The 22892-nt window shown below is 38.4% G+C and overlaps 1 long non-coding RNA gene across 2 annotated transcripts in view; it reads left to right on the top strand.

Annotated features, from left to right (window-relative positions):
- The window catches only part of LOC129644751 (uncharacterized), a 59706-nt gene extending 51992 nt beyond the window's left edge, over nucleotides 1-7714 (top strand). For both annotated transcript variants that reach the window (XR_008710959.1, XR_008710958.1), the window contains exons 3-4: nucleotides 6165-6255; nucleotides 7535-7714. This is a non-coding gene — a long non-coding RNA (uncharacterized LOC129644751). The remainder of the gene's footprint in view (nucleotides 1-6164; nucleotides 6256-7534) is intronic.
- Nucleotides 7715-22892: the final 15178 nt, after the last annotated feature.

Raw genomic sequence — 22892 nt, 5'->3', positions numbered from 1 at the left:
GGGGGGTGGAAAAGTTGGCTTAAAGCTCAACATTCAAAAAACGAAGAGCATGGCATCTGGTCCCATCGCTTCGTGGGAAATAGATGGGGAAACAGTGGAAACAGTGTCAGACTTTATTTTTTGGGGCTCCAAAATCACTGCAGATGGTGACTGCAGCCATGAAATTAAAAGATGCTTACTCCTTGGAAGGAGGGTTATGATCAACCTAGATAGCATATTCAAAAGCAGAGACATTACTTTGCCCACAAAGTTTCATCTAGTCAAGGCTATGGTTTTCCCTGTGGTCATGTATGGATGTGAGAGTTGGACTGTGAAGAAGGCTGAGTGCTGAAGAATTGATGCTTTTGAACTGTGGTGTTGGAGAAGACTCTTGAGAGTCCCTTGGACTGCAAGGAGATCCAACAGTCCATTCTGAAGGAAATTAGCCCTGGGATTTCTTTGGAAGGAATGATGCTAAAGCTGAAACTCCAGTACTTTGGCCACCTCATGCGAAGAGTTGACTCATTGGAAATGACTCTGATGCTGGGAGGGATTGGGGGCAGAAGGAAAAGGGGATGACAGAGGATGAGATGTCTGGATGGCATCACTGACTCGATGGATGTGAGTCTGAGTGAACTCCGGGAGTTGGTGATGGACAGAGAGGCCTGGGAGGCCGTTATTCATGGGCTCACAAAGAGTTGGACATGACTGACCGACTGAACTGAATAGTAAAAATATATCTAGGACTGTCTCTGTTGTTGTGGACAGAGTGGGGTCAGTTCATTTTCCAATAGTTCCTTGATCCAGCTTACACTTCTCAAGTACTGTAGGCCCCTTAATATGTAATCGGTGCTACCTACAGGGTTTTAGTCTATTGCACCTGTCACTTCCTAGGTGGTTCCCTCTGTTTTACCTTCTGTTTGCTGGTCTATTTAGTGTCTACTTTCCGCCCTGACAAAAGGGGGCAGTAGTGGACACTTTATTAGGCTCACTTGTTCAATTGCAGCCATGAAATTAAGAGATGCTTATGCTTACTCCTTGGTAGGAAAGTTATGACCAACCTAGATAGCATATTCCAAAGCAGAGACATTACTTTGGCAACAAAGGTCCATCTAGTCAAGGCTATGGTTTTCCCAGTGATCATGTATGGATGTGAGAGTTGGACTGTGAAGAAAGCTGAGTGTCAAAGAATTGATGCTTTGGAACTGTGGTGTTGGAGAAGACTCTTGAGAGTCCCTTGGACTGCAAGGATATCCAACCAGTCCATCCTAAAGGAGATCAGTCCTGGGTGTTCATTGGAAAGACTGATGCTGAAGCTGAAACTCCAATACTTTGGCCACCTCATGCGAAGAGTTGACTCATTGGAAAAGACCCTGATGCTGGGAGGGATTAGGGGCAGAAGGAGAAGGTGATGATAGAAGATGAGATGGCTGGATGGCATTGCCAACTCGATGGACATGAGTTCGGGCAAACTCCGGGAGTTTGTGATGGACAGGGAGGCCTGGCGTGCTGTGATTCACGGGGTCACAAAGAGTCACACATGATTGAGTGACTGAACTGAACTCAACAGTTCAGTCATGCTGTGCGGAGGGAGGAACACTGCAAACAAATAACACTGGCATGTGCTCACAGTGTCTCAGGCACGGAGGGTTTGCCCCTGCTCACGGCATGTGTGCTTTCCCTGTCTACACTGCTTAGCCTCTAGGTTGTTCTGCCATGGAACTGTCTGCAGCTGGCCCTGGGTTGTATGCACTTCCCAGGTCTAAGCCTTCCATGTTCAGGTACTCGGGTACTCTAGAAAGGTGCAGACTCCTTTGGGCCTGCGTTTTGTGCCCTTTCCAGGTCCTAGAAGCTCAGGTGACCAAGTGCTTGGCGAGTACAGTCACTGCGACTTATTGCTTCCCCAGTCCCTGCCACTCGGTTTTCTGGGTGTACAACCAGTGCACCCTCTCAGGTGTGCCATGTGTCTCTTCTGGAGAGCTGATCTCTGGCTGCAACCCTCCTGGCAGATGTTGACCATCCAGAATCGCAAGAAGGCTTGGTTAGCAATGAAGCCTGTTTGCAGTTTTGGTACATGATGCCTCTTTGGGGCCGTGATTGCCCCCTTACAGCTCTGGCTGCCCTTGCCTGCCTGCCTCCGGCAGGTTATGGGCTGGTCTGCAGCTGGCTAGCTCTGGTCAGTCCTTTGTTCTGTGAGCGGGCCTGGCTGTGTCTTAAGTTAGGGATTTTTGCAGGATAGCTATCCCACAGTCTGGTTTGCTATCTCAAGTTCATTCCCTCAGATTGCCTTTGGGGCATTCAGGCCCAGTCCTTACTCTAAGCAATGCAGCCTGCGCCTCCCTGCCTAGCCACTTCTTGCTAGTGGTGGATGCAGGCATCTGTGCTGCTTTTCCGCTGGGAGTTACTGTTGTCCGCGTACTTTATGGGTATTAATTATTTATTTATTTTTCCTCCAAGTAATGTTGCCCTCTGAAGTTCCAAGGCTTGCCACAGACTCTGCAGTGAAACTGTTTCCTGGTGTATGGAAACTTCTCTCTTTTTTAAGACTCCCTTTCCAATAAGGATTTCCGTCCCTACCTCTTTTGTCTCTCTTTTTATCTTTTAATTTTTTTTCCCTACCTCCTTTCGAAGACAATGTGTTGCTTTTCAGGGTGCCTGATGTCCTCTGCTCCAAAATCACTGCAGATGGTGCTTGCAGCCATGAAATTAAAAGATGCTTACTCCTTTGAAGGAGGGTTATGACCAACCTAGATAGCATATTCAAAAGCAGAGACATTATTTTGCCAACAAAGGTCCGTCTAGTCAATGCTATGGTTTTTCCAGTAGTCATGTATGGATGTGAGAGTTGGACTGTGAAGAATGCTGAGCACCAAAGAATTGGTGCTTTTGAACTGTGGTGTTGGAGAAGACTCTTGAGAGTCCCTTGGACTGCAAGGAGATCCAATCAGTGCATTCTAAAGGAGATCAGTCCTGGGTGTTCTTTGGAAGGAATGATGCTAAAACTGAAACTCCAGTACTCTGGCCACCTCATGCAAAGAGTTGACTCATTGGGAAAGACTCTGATGCTGGGAGGGATTGAGGGCAGGAGGAGAAAGGGACGACTGAGGATGAGATAGCTGGATGTCATCACCGACTTGATGGACATGAGTCTGAGTGAACTCTGGAAGTTGGTGATGGACAGGGAGGCCTGGCATGCTGCAATTCATGGGGTCGCAAGAAGTCAGACATGACTGAGTGACTGAACTGAACTGAACTGATGTCCTCTGCCAGCATTCAGAAGTTGTTTTGTGGAATTTACTCAGTGTTCAAATGTTCTTTTGATGAATTTGTTGGGGAGAAAGTGGTCTCCCCATCCTATTCCTCCACCATCTTAGGACAGCTTCTGATTTTGTATTTCTGAAAAGAAAAAAATATGTCTCATCAGGCCACTACTGAAAATTGGGTGAATTTATTTAAACTTACTAATGAGTGCTAGCTTTGCTTCGTGATAATTCTATATTTAAAGAAAAAGTGATTTGGCTATATATTTTATAGAATCTTAAGATGATAGCATAAGTGTTTCTCAAAGCACTTCAGGTATGGAAAAATGCAGTTAAATAAAAATGGAAATTTAGAGAAACCAGAATTGTATAGATAATGAAAATAATGATCATACTTGAGAAAAATATGTTTTTTAAAAGTCAGTGATTCAGTGTTGAAAATGGAGAATATTTTTGCTTAAAAAGAGACCCTGATGGCTCAGTCAGTAAAAAATCTGCCTGCAATGCGGGAGACCTGGGTTTGATCACTGGATAGGGAGGATCAACTGGAGGAGAAAACGGGCAACCCACTCCAGTATTCTTGCCTGGAGAATGTCCATGGACAGAGGACCTTGGCAGACTGCTGTCCATGGCGTCGCAAAGAGTCGGACATGATGGAGTGATTGCTGCTGCTACTGCTGCTAAGTCCCTTCACTCATGTCTGACTCTGTGTGACCCCATAGACCAGGCTCCCCCATCTTTGGGATTCTCCAGGCAAGAATACTGGAGTGGGTTGCCATTTCCTTCTCCAAAGCATGAAAGTGAAAAGTGAAAGTTAATTCGCTCAGTCTGTCCAACTCTTAGCGACCCCATGGACGGCAGCCTACCAGGCTCCTCTATGCATGTGATTTTCCAGGCAAGAGTACTGGAGTTGGGTGCCATTGCCTTCTTCGAATGGAGTGACTAAGCATGAACAAAAGAGATTCAGAAGAAAGAGAACCCATAATGGAGGCAAACAACCTATGGAGAGTTAGGAAATCAGTAGAGGGATATTGATATTTTGCTTAATTTATAGAATGGGGATTCATTTGGAATTATAGAAACAGAATCTTGTGATGAATTGCTAAGGAAATAGGACATGAAAGTTTAAAAATTTTGATAAATTGTGCTTTTGAGAAGATTACATTTAAAGCAAAAAAAAAAAAAGAGAAATTAAATATTGTCCTATAACAGTGCAAAGTAAAAAGAAAAAGAGAGTAGTTTTGATCTAGGTTTAGTGATTTTTAAGATAGTTGTATTTGAAGGGTATAGCTGCAAAAAGAAAATCACAAATTTCGTCCGAAGACATGAAGAAGTTCTTTCAACAGCACTTTAAAATCTAGAGACACATAAAGGGGAGATGTGGGAAAATGTTAATAGTTTGAGCTTACCATTTGGAAATAGTTTTTGACTGAAGCTATATTTCAAATCCTGAAAGATGATGCTGTGAAAGTGCTGCATTCAATATGCCAGCAAATTTGGAAAACCCAGCAGTGGCCACAGGACCAGAAAAGGTCAGTTTTCATTCCAATCCCAAAGAAAGGCAATACCAAACAATGCTCAAACTACTGCACAGTTGCACTCATCTCACACGCTAGTAAAGTAATGCTCAAAACTCTCCAAGCCAGGCTTCAGCCGTATGTGAACCGTGAACTTCCAGATGTTCAAGCTGGTTTTAGAAAAGGCAGAGGAACCAGAGATCAAATTGCCAACATCTGCTGGATCATGGAAAAAGCAAGAGAGTTCCAGAAAAACATCTATTTCTGCTTTATTGACTATGCCAAACCTTTGACTGTGTGGCTTACAATAAACTGTGGAAAATTCTGAAAGAGATGGGAATACCAGACCACCTGATCTGCCTCTTGAGAAATTTGTATGCAGGTCAGGAAGCAACAGTTAGAACTGGACATGGGACAACAGAGTAGTTCCAAATAGGAAAAGGAGTACTTCAAGGCTGTATATTGTCACCCTGCTTATTTAACATATATGCAGAGTACATCATGAGAAATGATGGACTGGAAGAAGCACAAGCTGGAATCAAGATTGCCGGGAGAAACATCAATAACCTCAGATATGCAGATGAGACCACCCTTATGGCAGAAAGTGAAGAGGAACTCAAAAGCCTCTTGATGAAAGTGAAAGTGGAGAGTGAAAAAGTTGGCTTAAAGCTCAACATTCAGAAAACGAAGATCATGGCATCTGGTCCCATCGCTTCATGGGAAATAGATGGGGAAACAGTGGAAACAGTGTCAGACTTTATTTTTTGGGGCTCCAAAATCACTGCAGATGGTGACTGCAGCCATGAAATTAAAAGACGCTTACTCCTTGGAAGGAAAGTTATGATCAACCTAGATAGCATATTCAAAAGCAAAGACATTACTTTGCCCACAAAAGTTCGCCTAGTCAAGGCTATGGTTTTTCCTGTGGTCAGGTATGGATGTGAGAGTTGGACTGTGAAGAAGGCTGAGCACCGAAGAATTGATGCTTTTGAACTGTGGTGTTGGAGAAGACTCTTGAGAGTCCCTTGGACTGCAAGGAGATCCAACCAGTCCATTCTAAAGGAGATCAGCCCTGGGATTTCTTTGGAGGGAATGATGCTAAAAGCTGAAACTCCATCACTTTGGCCACCTCATGCGAAGAGTTGACTCATTGGAAATGACTCTGATGCTGGGAGGGATTGAGGGCAGTAGGAGAAGGGGACGACAGAGGATGAGATGGCTGGATGGCATCACTGACTCGATGGACGTGAGTCTGGGTGAACTCTGGGAGTTGGTGATAGACAGGGAGGCCTGGCATGCTGTGATTCATGGGGTTGCAAAGAGTCGGACACAACTGAGTGACTGAACTGAACTGAACTGAACTGATTAATAGGTATCCACAAAACTCATTTGCTTTTCTCTCTCTCAGACTGTGTCCTGGCCACATGGTTATTATCCTGACATTACATTCCTTAGTCATCCTTGTTATTTGTGACCATGTAATCAAGTTCTGGACAAAGGTAAGTGGATAGTGTTGATATGTGCTATTTTGGTCCATGATCTTAAAAGCAGTACATGTGCATTCTCTCAGCCTTTTCTCCCTTCCAATCTCTGGCAGACTATGAAATTGTTGCTACATCTTAGACCAGCTATCACTCAGTTCCTAGCTGTTTTATATAAAATAAAAGGAATCACAGATAGAAGCTGCTCTCTCAGGTCTGAGTCATGTCTGACACACAAAATAATAGTAAACATGTTTCTTGTTTAAGTCACTGTTGAAGGGGAGGGGGCACTATTGCATTGTTACAATGGCCTAGTTCCTGTCCTTTAGATGTTCCTATAAAAGCTGTGCATTGTGATAATTCCATTAAGGTGTTTATTGAAATATACAGAAATCTAACATCCAGAATAGATTAAAATGGTCAAATATACAGTTATGTTTTCAACAATATAATGTTCACAATCCAATGCTCTTCTCCACTGTACATCAAAATAATCATAATGAACCTTCTGTTGTAAACTGCACAGAAGGTTTTAAATTAACAAATAAAACTGCCCCCGACTCTGGGTCAGTGAATATTCCATGTGATGCTAAATTAAAGTTATTGTTTTAGCTACTTTGGTTGGGATCTTTTAACTTCAGTTACCACCTAAACAAAGAAATTTAAATAATCCCTGATACATTTTGGTTTACATATGTCTCCAGTTTTCCAAATACATTACTAGTCTCAACTTGGTTCCTCTCAGTTGATTTGCCTCCTCCCCTGCCAAACCAAACCAAACCAAACACTATCACACAGTTCCTAGCCCTTTTATATACAATAAAAAGAAGCACATATTTTAAGAAAGCAAAAGTTTTTACTATTGCTGATGTTATTACATTTTTATTAAATTTCAAGATTTACAAAAGCTTTCATTACAAAAACCTTTTTCAAGATAGACTTGTCTCTACCTTTCACAGTAATAGTAAGGAGAGGCTTGAGTTTTTAAAGTAGTCAATGGATTAAATGTATTTCAGACTTTATGTAACTCCATTTGTGCCAGTCAAGACTTTGCTAAGCAGTTCTCAGTTTATTCTCCAGAGTGTACTGACCAGACTCTGTAATCTCGTGGAAAGGTAGTTGAAGTGTTATGACTTCCTAGCTGAAGTGTTTGGAGAAGTGATGGGAAATCAGTGCCCAGAAAGAGCACTTAGTTCAGTTTTTAACCATAAATGTCAAAGAGAAGGACCATAAGTGTTTCTCTCTGTTTCAGGAAAGTGTTCTGAATTCGAACAACTTTCTTTTTGTTTTCCCTTAGGCTATGGATTTAGAAGGCATGGGGGATGAACTGACCTTCCAGCCAGCATTTATTGTCTTAATGCATTTCCTTTGAATAGCAACCCACTGTATGTATATAGTTTCCATTTTGTTCAAGTGCAGTTCTCTCCTATTTTTCATGGTATTTATTCCCATTAAATAAACTTGTTCCAAATTTGTCCATGCTCAATGAATTCCTAAGTGAAATATATTTCCAGGTGTGGGAGATTTCACACAACAGGTCTTCTTGATTAATTCTATTCTAGTAATTTTTGTAATACAAGGCAGTGGTTCTGGCCTTTCAGATCTTATACAAATGACAAATGACATACCTTTCAACAGAATGCCCTCAAAAATGTATTCTGATATGTGGCTAAAATATATTGCTGATAAGTTCCTGCATCATATTCCTAGGATTGTTGATTCAGTAAATATTTTCTAAGAACATCTATTAGCTGTGTTTTAGAGTTATAAAAATAATTAATATGGCCCACTACCCTCAGGAGTTACAAGTATATATAAGGAATTCAGACAATTGCTGACTTAATTGATTATCAAGAAGTTAGAAATTGTCAGGGCATGGAACCAATATTTGGACCCTATCAAAAATTGGGCATAATACTTTTATTCTTCTGGGAGAAATATCAATAACCTCAAGTATGAAGATGACAGCACCCTTATGACAGAAAGTGAAGAGGAACTAAAAAGCCTCTTGATGAAAGTGAAAGAGGAGAATGAAAAAGTTGGCTTAAAGCTCAACATTCAGAAAACGAAGATCATGGCATCCAGTCCCATCACTTCATGGGAAATAGATGGGGAAACCGTGGAAACAGTGTCAGACTTTATTTTTGGGGGCTCCAAAATCACTGCAGATGGTGATTGCAGCCATGAAATTAAAAGATGCTTACTCCTTTGAAGGAAAGTTATGATCAACCTAGATAGCATATTCAAAAGCAGAGACATTACTTTGCCCACAAAGGTTCATCTAGTCCAGGCTATGGTTTTTCCTGTGGTTAGGTATGGATGTGAGAGTTGGACTGTGAAGAAGGCAGAGCACCGAAGAACTGATGCTTTTGACTGTGTTGTTGGAGAAGACTCTTGAGAGTCCCTTGGACTGCAAGGAGATCCAACCAGTCCATTCTGAAGGAGATCAGCCCTGGGATTTCTTTGGAGGGAATGATGCTAAAGTTGAAACTCCAGTACTTTGGTCACCTCATGCAAAGAGTTGACTCATTGGAAATGACTCTGATGCTGGGAGGGATTTTGGGCAGGAGGAGAAGGGGACAACAGAGGATGAGATGGCTGGATGGCATCACTGACTCGATGGATGTGAGTCTGAGTGAACTCTGGGAGTTGGTGGTGGACAGGGAGGCCTGGCATGCTGCGATTCATGGGGTCGTGAAGAGTCAGACAAGACTGAGCAACTGAACTGAACTGAACTAACTCCTATTCTTATGAAGCTAAAAGAAGTTGAGAATAAGCAAACACAGTTTTCACGAAGACGTGTAAAACTGGTCTTTAATTTGTAGGTTCTCATTACAGTTTCGGAGAAGGCACTGGCACTCCACTCCAGTACTCTTGCCTGGATAATCCCATGAACAGAGGAGCCTGGTAGGCTGCAGTACATGGGGTCGCAAAGAGTCGGACAGGACTGAGTGATTTCACTTTCACTTTTCACTTTCATGCATTGGAGAAGGAAATGGCAACCCACTCCAATGTTCTTGCCTGGAGAATCCCAGAGACAGGGGAGCCTGGTGGGTTTCTGTCTATGGGTCACACAGAGTTGGACACTACTGAAGTGACTTAGCAGCAGCAGTGGCATTACAGTTTCTCATACCTCGTTAATTAAATGGTAACTAAGTTTAGGTTTGTGGTTAATGGGTTAGGTTGATTTCTCATAAGAACCTAGTCCAGCGCTCCTGAAATGAACACTCACATGCAAACATAATTTCATTCTTACTTATAATTTCTAAAACAGTGTGAGAACTAATTCCACTGAGTCAATGCAGATGCACAAATATTCTCTCAGAGGTACATCATTATACATGGCAGGTAACAGTCCCCATGCTCTTTGTAGAATGAGATAGCTGGGTTTAATTCTGTCAGAATCATTGTTAGTAGATTGATCTCTCATACTGTGCATTTCTGTTAAACCAGGTCATCAAAAAATAAGCCTGTTTACTTTTTGTTTTCCTATGTTCTCATTTTCATGGCTGCTATGTATTCTTCCTCCCTTAAACCAACATTTTCTTCCCTTTTAAAGCTATGCTCTGCATTTTTTCACATTTTCTTAAAAGATTTTATTTTTAGAGCATTTTTGATTTACTACAAAACTGAGGAAAGTACAGATTTCGCATAAACAGCCTGACCCATGCATAGCTTTCTCCATTATCAACATCACTCACCATGTGTTGCATGGTCAGTCACTCAGTCGTGTCTGACTCTTTGCAACCATATGGACTGTGGCCTGCCAGGCTCTTCTGTCCATGGAATTTTCCAAAAATAAAAATACTGAGGTGGATATATTCCTAAGTATTTTATTCTTTCCGTTGCAATGGTGAATGGAATTGTTTCCTTAATTTCTCTTTCTGTTTTCTCATTATTAGTGTATAGGAATGCAAGGGATTTATAGAAAACTATAAAACACTGGTGAAAGAAATCAAAGAGGACACTAACAGATGGAGAAATATACCATGTTCATGGATTGGAAGAATCAATGTAGTGAAAATGAGTATACTACCCAAAGCAATCTATAGATTCAATGCAATTCCTATCAAGCTACCAACAGCATTCTTCACAGAGCTAGAACAAATAATTTCACAATTTGTATGGAAAAACAAAAAACCTCGAATAGCCAAAGCGATCTTGAGAAAGAAGAATGGAACTGGAGGAATCAACCTACCTGACTTCAGGCTCTACTACAAAGCCACAGTTATCAAGACAGTATGGTACTGGCACAAAGACAGAAATATAGATCAATGGAACAAAATAGAAAGCCCAGAGATAAATCCACGCACATATGGACACCTTATCTTCGACAAAGGAGGCAAGAATATACAATGGATTAAAGACAATCTCTTTAACAAGTGGTGCTGGGAACTCTGGTCAACCACTTGTAAAAGAATGAAACTAGAACACTTTCTAACACCATACACAAAAATAAACTCAAAATGGATTAAAGATCTAAACGTAAGACCAGAAACTATAAAACTCCTAGAGGAGAACATAGGCAAAACACTCTCTGACATACATCACAGCAGGATCCTCTATGACCCACCTCCCAGAATATTGGAAATAAAAGCAAAAATAAGCAAATGGGACCTAATTAACCTTAAAAGCTTCTGCACATCAAAGGAAACTATTAGCAAGGTGAAAAGACAGCCTTCAGAATGGGAGAAGATAATAGCAAATGAAGCAACTGACAAACAACTAATCTCGAGAATATACAAGCAACTCCTACAGCTCAACTCCAGAAAAATAAATGACCCAATCAAAAAATGGGCCAAAGAACTAAATAGACATTTCTCCAAAGAAGACATAAAGATGGCTAACAAACACATGAAAAGATGCTCAACATCACTCATTATCAGAGAAATGCAAATCAAAACCACTATGAGGTACCATTTCACACCAGTCAGAATGGCTGCAATCCAAAAGTCTACAAGTAATAAATGCTGGAGAGGGTGTGGAGAAAAGGGAACCCTCTTCCACTGTTGGTGGGAATGCAAACTAGTGCAGCCACTATGGAGAACAGTGTGGAGATTCCTTAAAAAACTGGAAATAGACATGCCTTATGATCCAGCAATCCCACTGCTGGGCATACACACTGAGAAAACCAGAAGGGAAAGAGACACGAGTACCCCAATGTTCATCGCAGCACTGTTTATAATAGCCAGGACATGGAAGCAACCTAGATGTCCATCAGCAGATGAATGGATAAGAAAGCTGTGGTACATATACACAATGGAGTATTATTCAGCCATTAAAAAGAATACATTTGAATCAGTTCTAATGAGGTGGATGAAACTGGAGCCTATTATACAGAGTGAAGTAAGCCAGAAAGAAAAACACCAATACAGTATACTAACGCATATATATGGAATTTAGAAAGATGGTAACAATAACCCTGTGTACGAGACAGCAAAAGAGACACTGATGTATAGAACAGTCTTATGGACTCTGTGGGAGAGGGAGAGGGTGGGAAGATTTGGGAGAATGGCATTGAAACATGTAAATATCATGTATGAAATGAGTTGCCAGTCCAGGTTCGATGCACGATACTGGATGCTTGGGGCTGGTGCACTGGGACGACCCAGAGGGATGGAATGGGGAGGGAGGAGGGAGGAGGGTTCAGGATGGGGAACACATGTATACCTGTGGCGGATTCATTTTGATATTTGGCAAATCTAATACAGTTATGTAAAGTTTAAAAATAAAATAAAATTAAAAAAAAAAAAAAAAAAAAGAAAAAAATAAATAAATAAATAAAATTACTATTGTTAAAATAGCGAATTCCCCACAAATATGAATATAACAAACAACATATGTACAACACAGTGAGCTTTTACAAATTGCTAAGAGCACTCTAAGACCCCAGTAGAAAACATGCCAAAAGTATCACATGGATCTCTCAGCTTCCTTTCATTCCAGAAGAATGAAAGCACTACACGTTATTTATTATACTGAAAATGTATGTAGCATTCACACGAATGTGAAGTTAAAGAAAAAAATTACAGTCAGCTTGGATCTCCCAATCACCTGAACTTCAATAGAGGGTTGATTTCACAGACAGTTATGAAAATTGTTCAGTTGGAGAAGAAAACCTCTTTGTTTACCCTGCATTTGTACCTTATAAAAATCAAACTTGATTAGATGGTTCAGTAACACTGGCTGGATGAAAGAAATTGATTTATAGGTGTGCATTTTGGAGAACATTTGTAACATTGATAAATAAAAAGGGGATGTTTTCCTAGAAAAAAAAAAAAAAAAAGGAAAGCACATTGCTTATCCAGTAATAAATTTTCCAACATCCAAAAAAAAAAAAAAAAAAAAAAAAAAAAAATACTGAGGTGGGTTGCCATTTTCTACTCTAGGTGATATTCCCAACCCAGGTATGAAAACTGTGCTTCTTGTGTCTCCTGCTTTGGCAGGTGTATTCTTTACCACTGTGCCACCTGGAAAGCCCACTCACCACAATGGTACTTAAAAAACAAAACAAAAGGATGAACCTACATTGACACATCATAATCACCTGAAGTTCACAATTTACCTTAGTGCTCACTCTTGGCATTGTATGAGTTTAGACAAAGGTATAATGCCATATCCATCGTTATCTAATGTCTAATGATATATTCATCCTGATCCATCAGTGTATTTACACTGCCCTAAAAATCTATCTGTGCATTTATTCCCTCCAACCCCTGGCAACCACTAATTTATGGTCTTCATAGTTTTGCCTTTTCCAGGTTTCTGATGGAATGGAGTGGTGAGAGGATCATCCTTGACTTGCTTCTGCCCTTCGTTGGAGAACTTTGAGTTTCTCTCCATTAATTATGATGTTAGCCATAGTTTTGTACATTTTTTTTTCCAAGTTGAGAATGTTCCTCTCTATTCCTAGTTTACAAACAGCTTTTTTCACGAATGGGTGTTGTATTTTATCAAATGCTTTTTTCTCAATCTGATCCTATAATTTTTCTTTCCTACTGTACTGATATGATGAATTGCATTATTTGATTTTTGAATGTTGAACCAGCCTTGCATAGCTGAGATAAATATTTTTTCTAATTCTTTATGGGGACTTAATATCTATCTGCATCTATGTTCATTAGAGATATAGGTGTGCAGTGTCCTTCTCTTGTCATGCCTTTATCTGGTTTTGGTGTTCAAGCAATGCTTGCCTCAAAATGCATTAGAAAATACTTCCTCTTTTTCTATACTCTGATAGAGATTGTTTCCTGGGAACCCATCTGGGCCTGGTACTTTCTGTTTTAAAATATTCTTAATTATTGATTCAAGTTAATAGATATAGGCCTGTTCAGATTTTCCATTTCTTCTGGTATGAGCTTTGACTAATTATGTTTCAAGAAACTGACTGATCCATTTCACCTAGGTTATCAAATTTGTATATGCAGAATTTTTAATCCTAGTTCTTTTATTTTACTTTTAGTGTCCAAAAGATTTTTAGTGATGTCTTCAGTTTCATTTGTGATATTAGTAATTTGTATCTTTTTTTATTCTTTATCCTGGCAGAGGCCTTTCAATTTTATTGATCTTTACAAAGAACCAACTTTGGGTTTTATTGATTTTTCTCAATTTTTTTCCTGTTTCAATTTCATTGACTTCTGCTCTAATTCATATTATTTCTTTACTTCTGCTTGATTTAGATTTAATTTTCTCTTTTTTTATAATTTCCAAAGTTGAAAACAAAGATTATTGATTTTACATCCTTCTTTTCTTTTACTATCACTCTATAGTAAATTTTCCTGTAAACACTGCTTTCACTACATCTTACAATTTGTATGTTCATTTAGTTCAAAATTTTTTTGTCCTGTGATTTCTTGATTCATGTCTTCATTACCACTATGATTAAACTGCATGTGTTTTGATCTTTTCCAATTATCTTTCTGTTATTGATTTCTAGCTTAACTCCACTGTGGTCTGAAAACAGTCATTGTATGATTTGTATTCTTTTAAATGTTTTAAGGTGAGTTTTGTTTCTGTGGTGGCTCTAATGGTAAAGAATCTGCCTGCTATGCAGGAGATGCAGGTTCAATCCCCAGGTCAGAAAGATCCTCTGGAGGGGGAAACACAACCCACTCCAGTATTCTGGCTTGGGAATTCCCATGGACAGAGGAGCCCAGAAGCTATCATCCATGGCATCTCAGAGTCAGACATGACTGAACGACTAACACTTGCACTTTCAAGGTGAGTTTTACTGTCCAGAAAGTGGTCTATCTTGCTGAATGTTTCATAGGAGCTTGAGAAAAAATAGGTGCTCTGCTATTGTTGGGTGAAATAGTCTATAGATATTAATGTATCCTGTTAATTGATGGTGGTGTTGAGTTCAGTCCCATCTTCAGTGATTTTCTGTCTGTTGAATCTGTCCATTTCTGAGAGTGAGATATTGACATATCCAACTATGTCAGTGGATTCATCTGTTTCCCCTTGCAGTTCTATTTTGCTTCATCTAGTCTGACACTGTGTTGTTAGGCACATTCATCTTAAGAATTATTATATTGTCTTAAAGAGGTGACCCCTTTGTCATTTTGTAATGGCCTTCCTTAACCCCGATAACTTTTCTTACATTGAAGTCAGCACTGTTTGAAATTAATATAGCTACTGCTGCTTTCTTGTGATTAGTGTTACCATGGCATATTTTTCTCCATTTACTTTTAATATATGTGTCTTTCTATTTAATGTGGGTTTCTTATAGACTACTCTATTTAAGTCTTGGCTTTTTTGATTAATTCTGATAATTTCTTTCTTTTAATTGATACATTTACACTATTGATATTCAAAGTGATAGCTGATGTAGTAGAAATAACATTTACCATATTTATTACTGTTTCTTATATGTTGCCTTTGTTCTTCCTATTTTTGTCTTTCACCATTGCTCTACCTTTGTGGTTTAAATTGAGCATTTTGTATACTTCCGTTTCCTCTCCTTTTCAGCATATTAGTGATATTTATTTTTTTTTACTATTTATTTTAGAGTTTGCAATATACATTTACAACTAATCCAAGCCCACTTTCAAATAACACAATACTGCTTCATGAATATTATAAACACTTCATAATAACAAAATGCCAATTCTTTCCTCATGTCACTTTTACTATTGCTATCATTCATTTTACTTATGTATAACCATATATATATATATGCAAGTGTGTATATGTATATATATATAGATAGATACATACATACACACACATATACATAAGGAGCTTTTGAGGTGGCTCAGTGGTAAAGAATCTGCTTGGCATTACAGAAGATTCAAGAGACACGGTTCTATTCCTGAGTAGGGAAGGTACCCTGGAAAAGGAAATGGTAACCCACTCTTGTATTTTTACCATGAAAATTCCGTAAAGAGGAGCCTAGCAGAATATAGTGCATGGGGTCAAAAAGAGTCAGATACGAATGAGCACGAGCACACTCATGTGCATAAGATATATACATAAGAATACATAGATTGTTGCTATCATCATTTTGAACAAATTATCTATCAGTTCAGATCAGAACAAGAAAGTTTTTATTTTACCTTCACATATTCCTTCTTTGATCATCTTTTTTTTTTTTTTTTTTCATGTAGATATCAGCTACTGATCTGTTATGTTCCTTATCTCTGAAGGACTTCTAACACTTTCTCTCAATTTCTGAGAAAATCTATTTCTCCTTACTTTTGAAGAACGATTTCACAAGATACAGAATTATAATTTAGGGTTTTTGTTTGTGGGGGAAGGTTGTTTGTTTTGTTTTGTTTTCTATCTCAATCCTTTAACTATTTAATTCCATCCTCTTTTTTCTTGTCTGGTTTCTAAATAAGATGTGATTCTTATATTTGTTCCTCTAAAGGTTAAGATTTTTTTGTTTCCCTTCTGGTTTTTTTAGATTTTTTTTTTTAATCTTTAAATTTTTGAAGTCTGAAGATGATGTGTCTAGGTGGAATATTTTTTGGCATCTTGCTGGCTTGTTTCCTGGGTATCCTGGATCTGTGATTTGCTGTCTGACATTAATTTGTAGAAATTCTATTATTGTTTCAAATATTTCTCCTCTTCTTTTATCTTTGTTCTCTTTCCTGTGTTCCCATTATGTGTATGTTACTTTTTGTCATTGTCCCACAGTCTGTGTATATTTGATTCCTTTTTTCTTCAGTTTTTGAGGATCCTATTGATATATCTTTTAGCTTTCTAGCTGAGAGACTCTTTCCTAAACTATTTACAATCAACAAACAAATCCATCAGAGAAATTCTTCATTTTTGTTACAGTTTTTTTTTTAATTATTATTATTGTCTGTATTATGTCCTTTTGGTTCTTTCCTAAAACCTCCATCTCGCACTTTATATTGCCCATCTATTCTTACTTAGTATTTACTTTATCCATTAATTCCCTTAGCATATTATTCACAGTTGTTTTAAAAATCACTTTTTTTTTTTTGGCCTTTTGGTATGTGTCCTAATTTTTTCCTGATAGAAGTACGTGATGTATCAGGTTAAAGGAAAAGGTGTAAATAGACATTTAGTAATATGGTGGTGGGCTTCCTAGGTGCCACTAGTAACGAATCCCCCTGCCAATGCAAGACATGCAGGTTTGAGACCTGACTTGGGAAGATACCCTGGAGAAGCAAATGGCAACCCACTCCAGTATTCTTGCCTGGAAAACTCCGTGGACAGAGGAGACTGATGGGGTTCAGGCTGTGGGGTCACAAAGAGTTAGAGATATCTGAGTATAGCACACAATATAGAGGTAATGCGTATGGGTAGAGAGAGTGTTTTGTAGTCCTATGATTAGGTCTCAGTCTTTTAGACAGGCTGTACCTCTGGACTATTATCTTTACAACAATTTAGCAGGCTTTTTTTTTTCCTTTTTTTTCTCCCCATATACATGGGAGTGATTCACTTGAGTAGGCTGGAGCAGGCTGGGGTCAAGTACAGTAAGTCCCCTCCATACAAACCTTCAAGTTGTGAACTTTTACAGCAAAAGAGACACTGATGTGTAGAACAGTCTTATGGACTCTGTGAGAGAGGGAGAGGGTGGGAAGATTTGGGAGAATGGCATTGAAACACGTAAAATATCATGTATGAAACGAGTTGCCAGTCCAGGTTCGATGCACGATACTGGATGCTTGGGGCTGGTGCACTGGGACGACCCAGAGGGATGGAATGGGGAGGGAGGAGGGAGGAGGGTTCAGGATGGGGAACACATGTATACCTGTGGCGGATTCATTTTGATATTTGGCAAAACTAATACAATTATGTAAAGTTTAAAAATAAAATAAAATAAAAAGGAAAAAAAAAAAAAATAAAGATGTGAGTATGCAGCCCATCAATGTCAGGCATGAGTAGAATTGCAGACTGCTCTTCATCTCCTATTGCTGTCAATTATTCAGTTCTACCATCTCCTACCTCGTCTCCCTTCTCCAGTCAATAACTCTTCTTGCCTGTTCACTGGATGCCAGCCCCTGGATGCCAGCTGTTGTATACTGCTGTACTTTTCAAGGTACTGTACTATAAGATTTAAAATGTCTTCTTTATATTTTGTGTTTGTTTTTATGTGTTATTTATGTGAGAAGTCTTATAAACTTATTACAATACAGTATTACATAGTCAAGTGTGTTAGTTTGGTACCTAGGCTAACTTTGTTGGACTTAGGAACAAATTGGACATATGAGTGGGCTCTTGGAATGGGACTCACTTGTTCATATGTAGGGAACTTGTGTGTTTCCCTTCCCAGGGTCAGTTAAGCTCAGATAATGCTCCAGAATTTTAGACTATGGCTAACTAGTTACCCCTGAGGACAGACCTTGTTAAGTGCTTGCCTGTTCCTCCTCCTTGCTAGAAGCCTGAGGGGATTTTCCTCAGATATTTATTTTGGGAACATGGTCAATTTCCTGAAAATAAGTCACACAATATTATGTTGCCCTCCACCCCAAACTCACAATTTCCCTGGAATTTTTAAGTCTCAGAGTTGTTGAAAATGAACCTCTAGCCATTCATCAATTACCATTCAGGTTTTCTATGCCAGCACTGCTTTCCAATTTGTGTTAAAAAATCCTTGCTCTACTAAGCCGCATCTACTTCTAGTTGGCTGTCTATCTACTCTATTTTGAAGGTGGTGATTTTGCCTGTGCCCTCCCTTCTCTAATAGATCTAAGAAGAATTGTTGATTTTCAGTCTTTTCAGCCCATTTTCAGTCTATTCACTTATTACAAGGTCAGACAACCAGGTTCACTACATGCAAAATCAAAAAACAGAATCCTGATCCTTTTTCTTTTAATCAGATATTTGTATCTTCTTACCTGAAGTATAACATAGTTTTCTTCTGAAATGATAACTCCCATTTCAACTTGTACAAGTGCAATTTATGAAATAATCCATGTGCAGGATGGCTAATGACATTATTGTCATCTTTAATTTTCTATTTAAAAATTGTCTTCTGAGGATCATATCTCTTGCTTTACCAATATTTATTTTCCCTCATTTCTTTTAACTTCTAACAATTATAAAGATCTTATCAATGTTACCAGATTCTTCTCTATAAGCTATGTACAATTTTGTCTGGTAAAGCCAAAGCACTAGATGAAGAGAAAACAAAAAACACTTCACCCAATTGGACCAAGCCAAAACACGCCTACACACAAACTTCAAACATCTACCTACTACCTCAGTCTACTGCATGTGTTATGCTACATACCCTTCTGTGTCTGGCTGATAATTTTCATTCAATTTCATACAACCCTACATCTATGTTTTACAATACATCATAAGCAGCAACCATTTCAATGCCCACTTCAGCAATGCAAAAGGCTTTTCCAGGTCTTTTCCTAGGGAAAGTGGCATTTGTATTGTGGCTTTTATTTACTCATATGACACATGCAAACCTGGGCTTCCTAGGTGCTTCTAGTGATTAAGAACCCACCTGCCAATGCAGGAAACTTAAGAGATACATGCTCTATCCCTGGGTTGGGAAGATCCCCTGGAGGAAGGCATGGCAACCCAGTCCAGTATTCTTGCCTGAAGAATCCCATGGACAGATGAGCCTGGCAGACTACAGTCCACAGGGTTGCTAAGAGTGGACACAACTGAAGAGACTTAGCATTCATGCACATGCAAACGTATGCTACTATCTCTTTTAAGTGTTTTGTTTTTTTAACATGTCACTGTCAAAAGTCTTGGAGTGCTATGCTCTTAATTTCATTTTATTAATAAGCTCCATATTTTTATTGTGTGATTTTGTAGAGCATAATGATTTTTAAGAATTCACATATCACATTATAGCAGACCTGAATGCATCTCATTTGGCAATTTTTTAAAATAGAGTAACTAAGATTTAGGAGGGAAATCATACTGCTACTTGTTTCTAAACTTTAGATTCAAGCTGGATGAATATTCATGTTAAATTAAAATCCTTTTTCCCCATATCAGTTGTGTTTCCTATTCAGAGGATATATTTCAAGGTTTTTCTATAGTTTAAAATTTCATATAGGAGAGTAACCAATTCAAAGACAATAAAGTTTAGGGGTAGTGAAAACAAGAAACCACGAAGCTATTTGTGAGATTAGTTTACATTGAAATCTCATAATCACAGGATTTGGCTATGGGAAATGATTAATGGAGATAAGTACGAAAACCCTTAACGTTCTGACTTGTATGATTAGGTGACTGGTACTAGAAAAATCACTATATGGAAAATAAGAGGAGCAGTTGCTTTTTTAAAATTTTGATAAATGTAGTTTTGAGTTTGAATGGCATATGGATAAGTTTATAGGAAAAGAGAATAGAGCAAAAAGAAAGTTAGTTTGATAAACTATTTGTTGATCATTGGTTTTAATATTGGAGAAATATAAATACTGAAGGAAAGGAACCACTATGAAGGACAGATCTGAGGAGCTGAGAAGAGAACAAATCTACAAAGAAGCAAGGTCTTTTGACAGTCAAGTGAGTAGAATCCAGAGTGGTACTATACCTATGTAGGATGGGAGGTAGCTCTACCTGGTATGTGGGGCAATGAAGGTACAGGTACAATTGCAGTAGCAGAGGAAGAACTCAAAGCAAAAGATCTTACATGATGCATACCTTTTACCAAACTTAATTAATTGCTAATTAAACAATGGTCTATTATTCTCTTATTTGTACCCAAAATAAAGAAAACATCACAGAGATCTTACTTACTTCTAATGACAATTCTGAAAGTCAGTCAATCAACACTTGCACTGATGAAATGCATCATGATTATAATCTACATAGATATCTACATATACTGATTACAATATATATATAGTTGGTCCCTATGCAACGTGGACATTAGAGACCATGATCTCCCTGCTGTTGAAAATCCACATATAACCTCACAGTAGGCCGTCTGTGCTGTGTTTCCATAGCCACAGATTTAGCCAGTCATGTATATATACATATATATGCATATATATATATATGTATGCATATATATATACATACACACTATACATACACATATTATATGTATTCTTAAAGAGATGGGAATACCAGACCACCTAACCTGCCTCTTGAGAAATCTGTATGCAGGTCAAGAATCAACAGTTAGAACTGGATATGGAACAATGGACTAGTTACATTTGGGGAAAGAAGTACATCAAAGCTGTATATTGTCACCCTGCTTATTTAACTCCTATGCAGAGTACATCATGCAAAATGACAGGCTGCATGAAGCAGAAGCTAGAATCAAGATTCTCAGGAAAAATATCAATAACCACAGATGATACCAACCCTATGGGAGAAAGTGAAGAGGAACTGAAGAGCCTCTTGATGAAAGTAAAAGAGGAGAGTGAAAAAGCTGGCTTAAAATTCAACGTTCAAAAGCTAAAATCATGGCATCCAGTCCCATCACTTCATGGCAAATAGATGGGGAATGAGTGGAAACATTGAGAGACTTTATTTCCTTGGGCTCCAAAATCACTGCAGATGATGACTGCAGCCAGGAAATTAAAAGACACTTGCTCCTTGGAAGGAAAGTTATGATCAACCTAGACAGCATATTAACAAGCAGAGACATTACTTTGCCAACAAAGATCCGTCTTGTCAAAACTATGTTTTTTTTTTTCCCCAGTAGTCATGAATTTATGTGTGAGTTTGACCATAAAGAAAGCTGAGCACTGAAGAATTGATACTTTTGAACTGTGGTGTTGGAGAAGATTCTTTAGAGTCCCTTGGACTTCAAGGAGATCAACCAGTCCATCCTAAAGGAAATGAGTCCTGAATTTTCATTGAAAGGACTGACGCTGGAAGCTGAAATTCTGATACTCTGGCCACCAGATACGAAGAACTGACTCATTTGAAAAGACCCTGATGCTGAGAAAGATTGAAGGCAGGAGGAGAAGGGGACGACAGAGGGTGAGATGGTTGGATGGCATCACCAACATGAGTTTGAGCAAGCTCCGGGAGTTTGTGATGGACAGAGAAGCCTGGGTTTCTGCACTCCATGGAGTTGCAAAGAGTTGGACATGACTGAGTGACTGAACTAAACATATACATGTTACATGTACATATGTGCATGCTCAGTTGCTTCAGTTGTGTCTGACTCTTTGTAATCCCATGGACTATGCCCACCAGGCTCTTCTGTCCATGAAACTCTCCAGGCACAAATACTGGAGTGGGTAGGCATTTCCTTCTCCATGGGATCTTCCTGACCTGAGAATGGGTCTCCAGCTTTGCAGGCAGATTCTTTACTGTCTGAGCCACCAGGGAAACCCATATATGTATACATGTATATATGAATACATATGTTTATAGGCATACATATATGTATGCATATACCTATATATTCATTATACATATATGTAATCATATGTATATATACATACATATAAATTATATACATATAGTTCCAGTTACTGTCTTAAAATTTCTGAATCATTTAACATGAGAAAGGTCATGTGGTTAAAATAAAAACAAATCTAGAAGAATAATTTTATATGACCAGCCACTTTTCCAGTATTTTTAAAATTTTCTGTGTTTATATCAACAATAAAAATGTACAGCTTTCTTAGAAATGAAGATATATATAACTACCTCATGGCCATGTTTTCTTTCTTTCCTTCCTATCTCCATAATTTCCATTTCTTTAATGTGAAATAACAACTAAATTATTTAAGAAAGAAATGAGATCTTCATATATAGATCTGTTTATTGAAAACCAATTATGTCACCAATGCACTTATATGCATGGACTGGAACATAGTTGTTTTGATGAGTAATACTATTGTGGTCTTAAACAGTTATGTTGTGAAAATAATTGCTTTAGTCAAGGTAGAAAATATTCATTTTCAGTCCAACTGGGGTAAAATTTAAAAGAAAACTCTTTAAAGCCATAATATTATGACTTATTAAAGCAACATACTTATAGATTTCTATCTTGTATTCTTTAGGAAGGAGATTAAAATTAATAATTTATTATAGCAAATACTACTGGCACTTATAAATATTGAATTAGTATTATTTCCTGATAAGAAAGAATTGCATAAGAATTTTTGTGTAATATCTTAGCTAGCACAGGACAGAATTGTCCTTCTAAGAAAATTTGCATTGATCACACTTGACATAATTATAGAATCCTGCCATATGTTTCTTGCATATGGCAAACATTTATGAGGGGCAGATAATGTGAC

The sequence above is a fragment of the Bubalus kerabau genome, chromosome 2 (assembly GCF_029407905.1).
Source record: "Bubalus kerabau isolate K-KA32 ecotype Philippines breed swamp buffalo chromosome 2, PCC_UOA_SB_1v2, whole genome shotgun sequence".
In the NCBI taxonomy this organism is placed as follows: Eukaryota; Metazoa; Chordata; class Mammalia; order Artiodactyla; family Bovidae; genus Bubalus; species Bubalus kerabau.
Note: the sequence above shows the minus strand (reverse complement) of the source record. Positions and strands in the feature narration are given on the sequence as shown.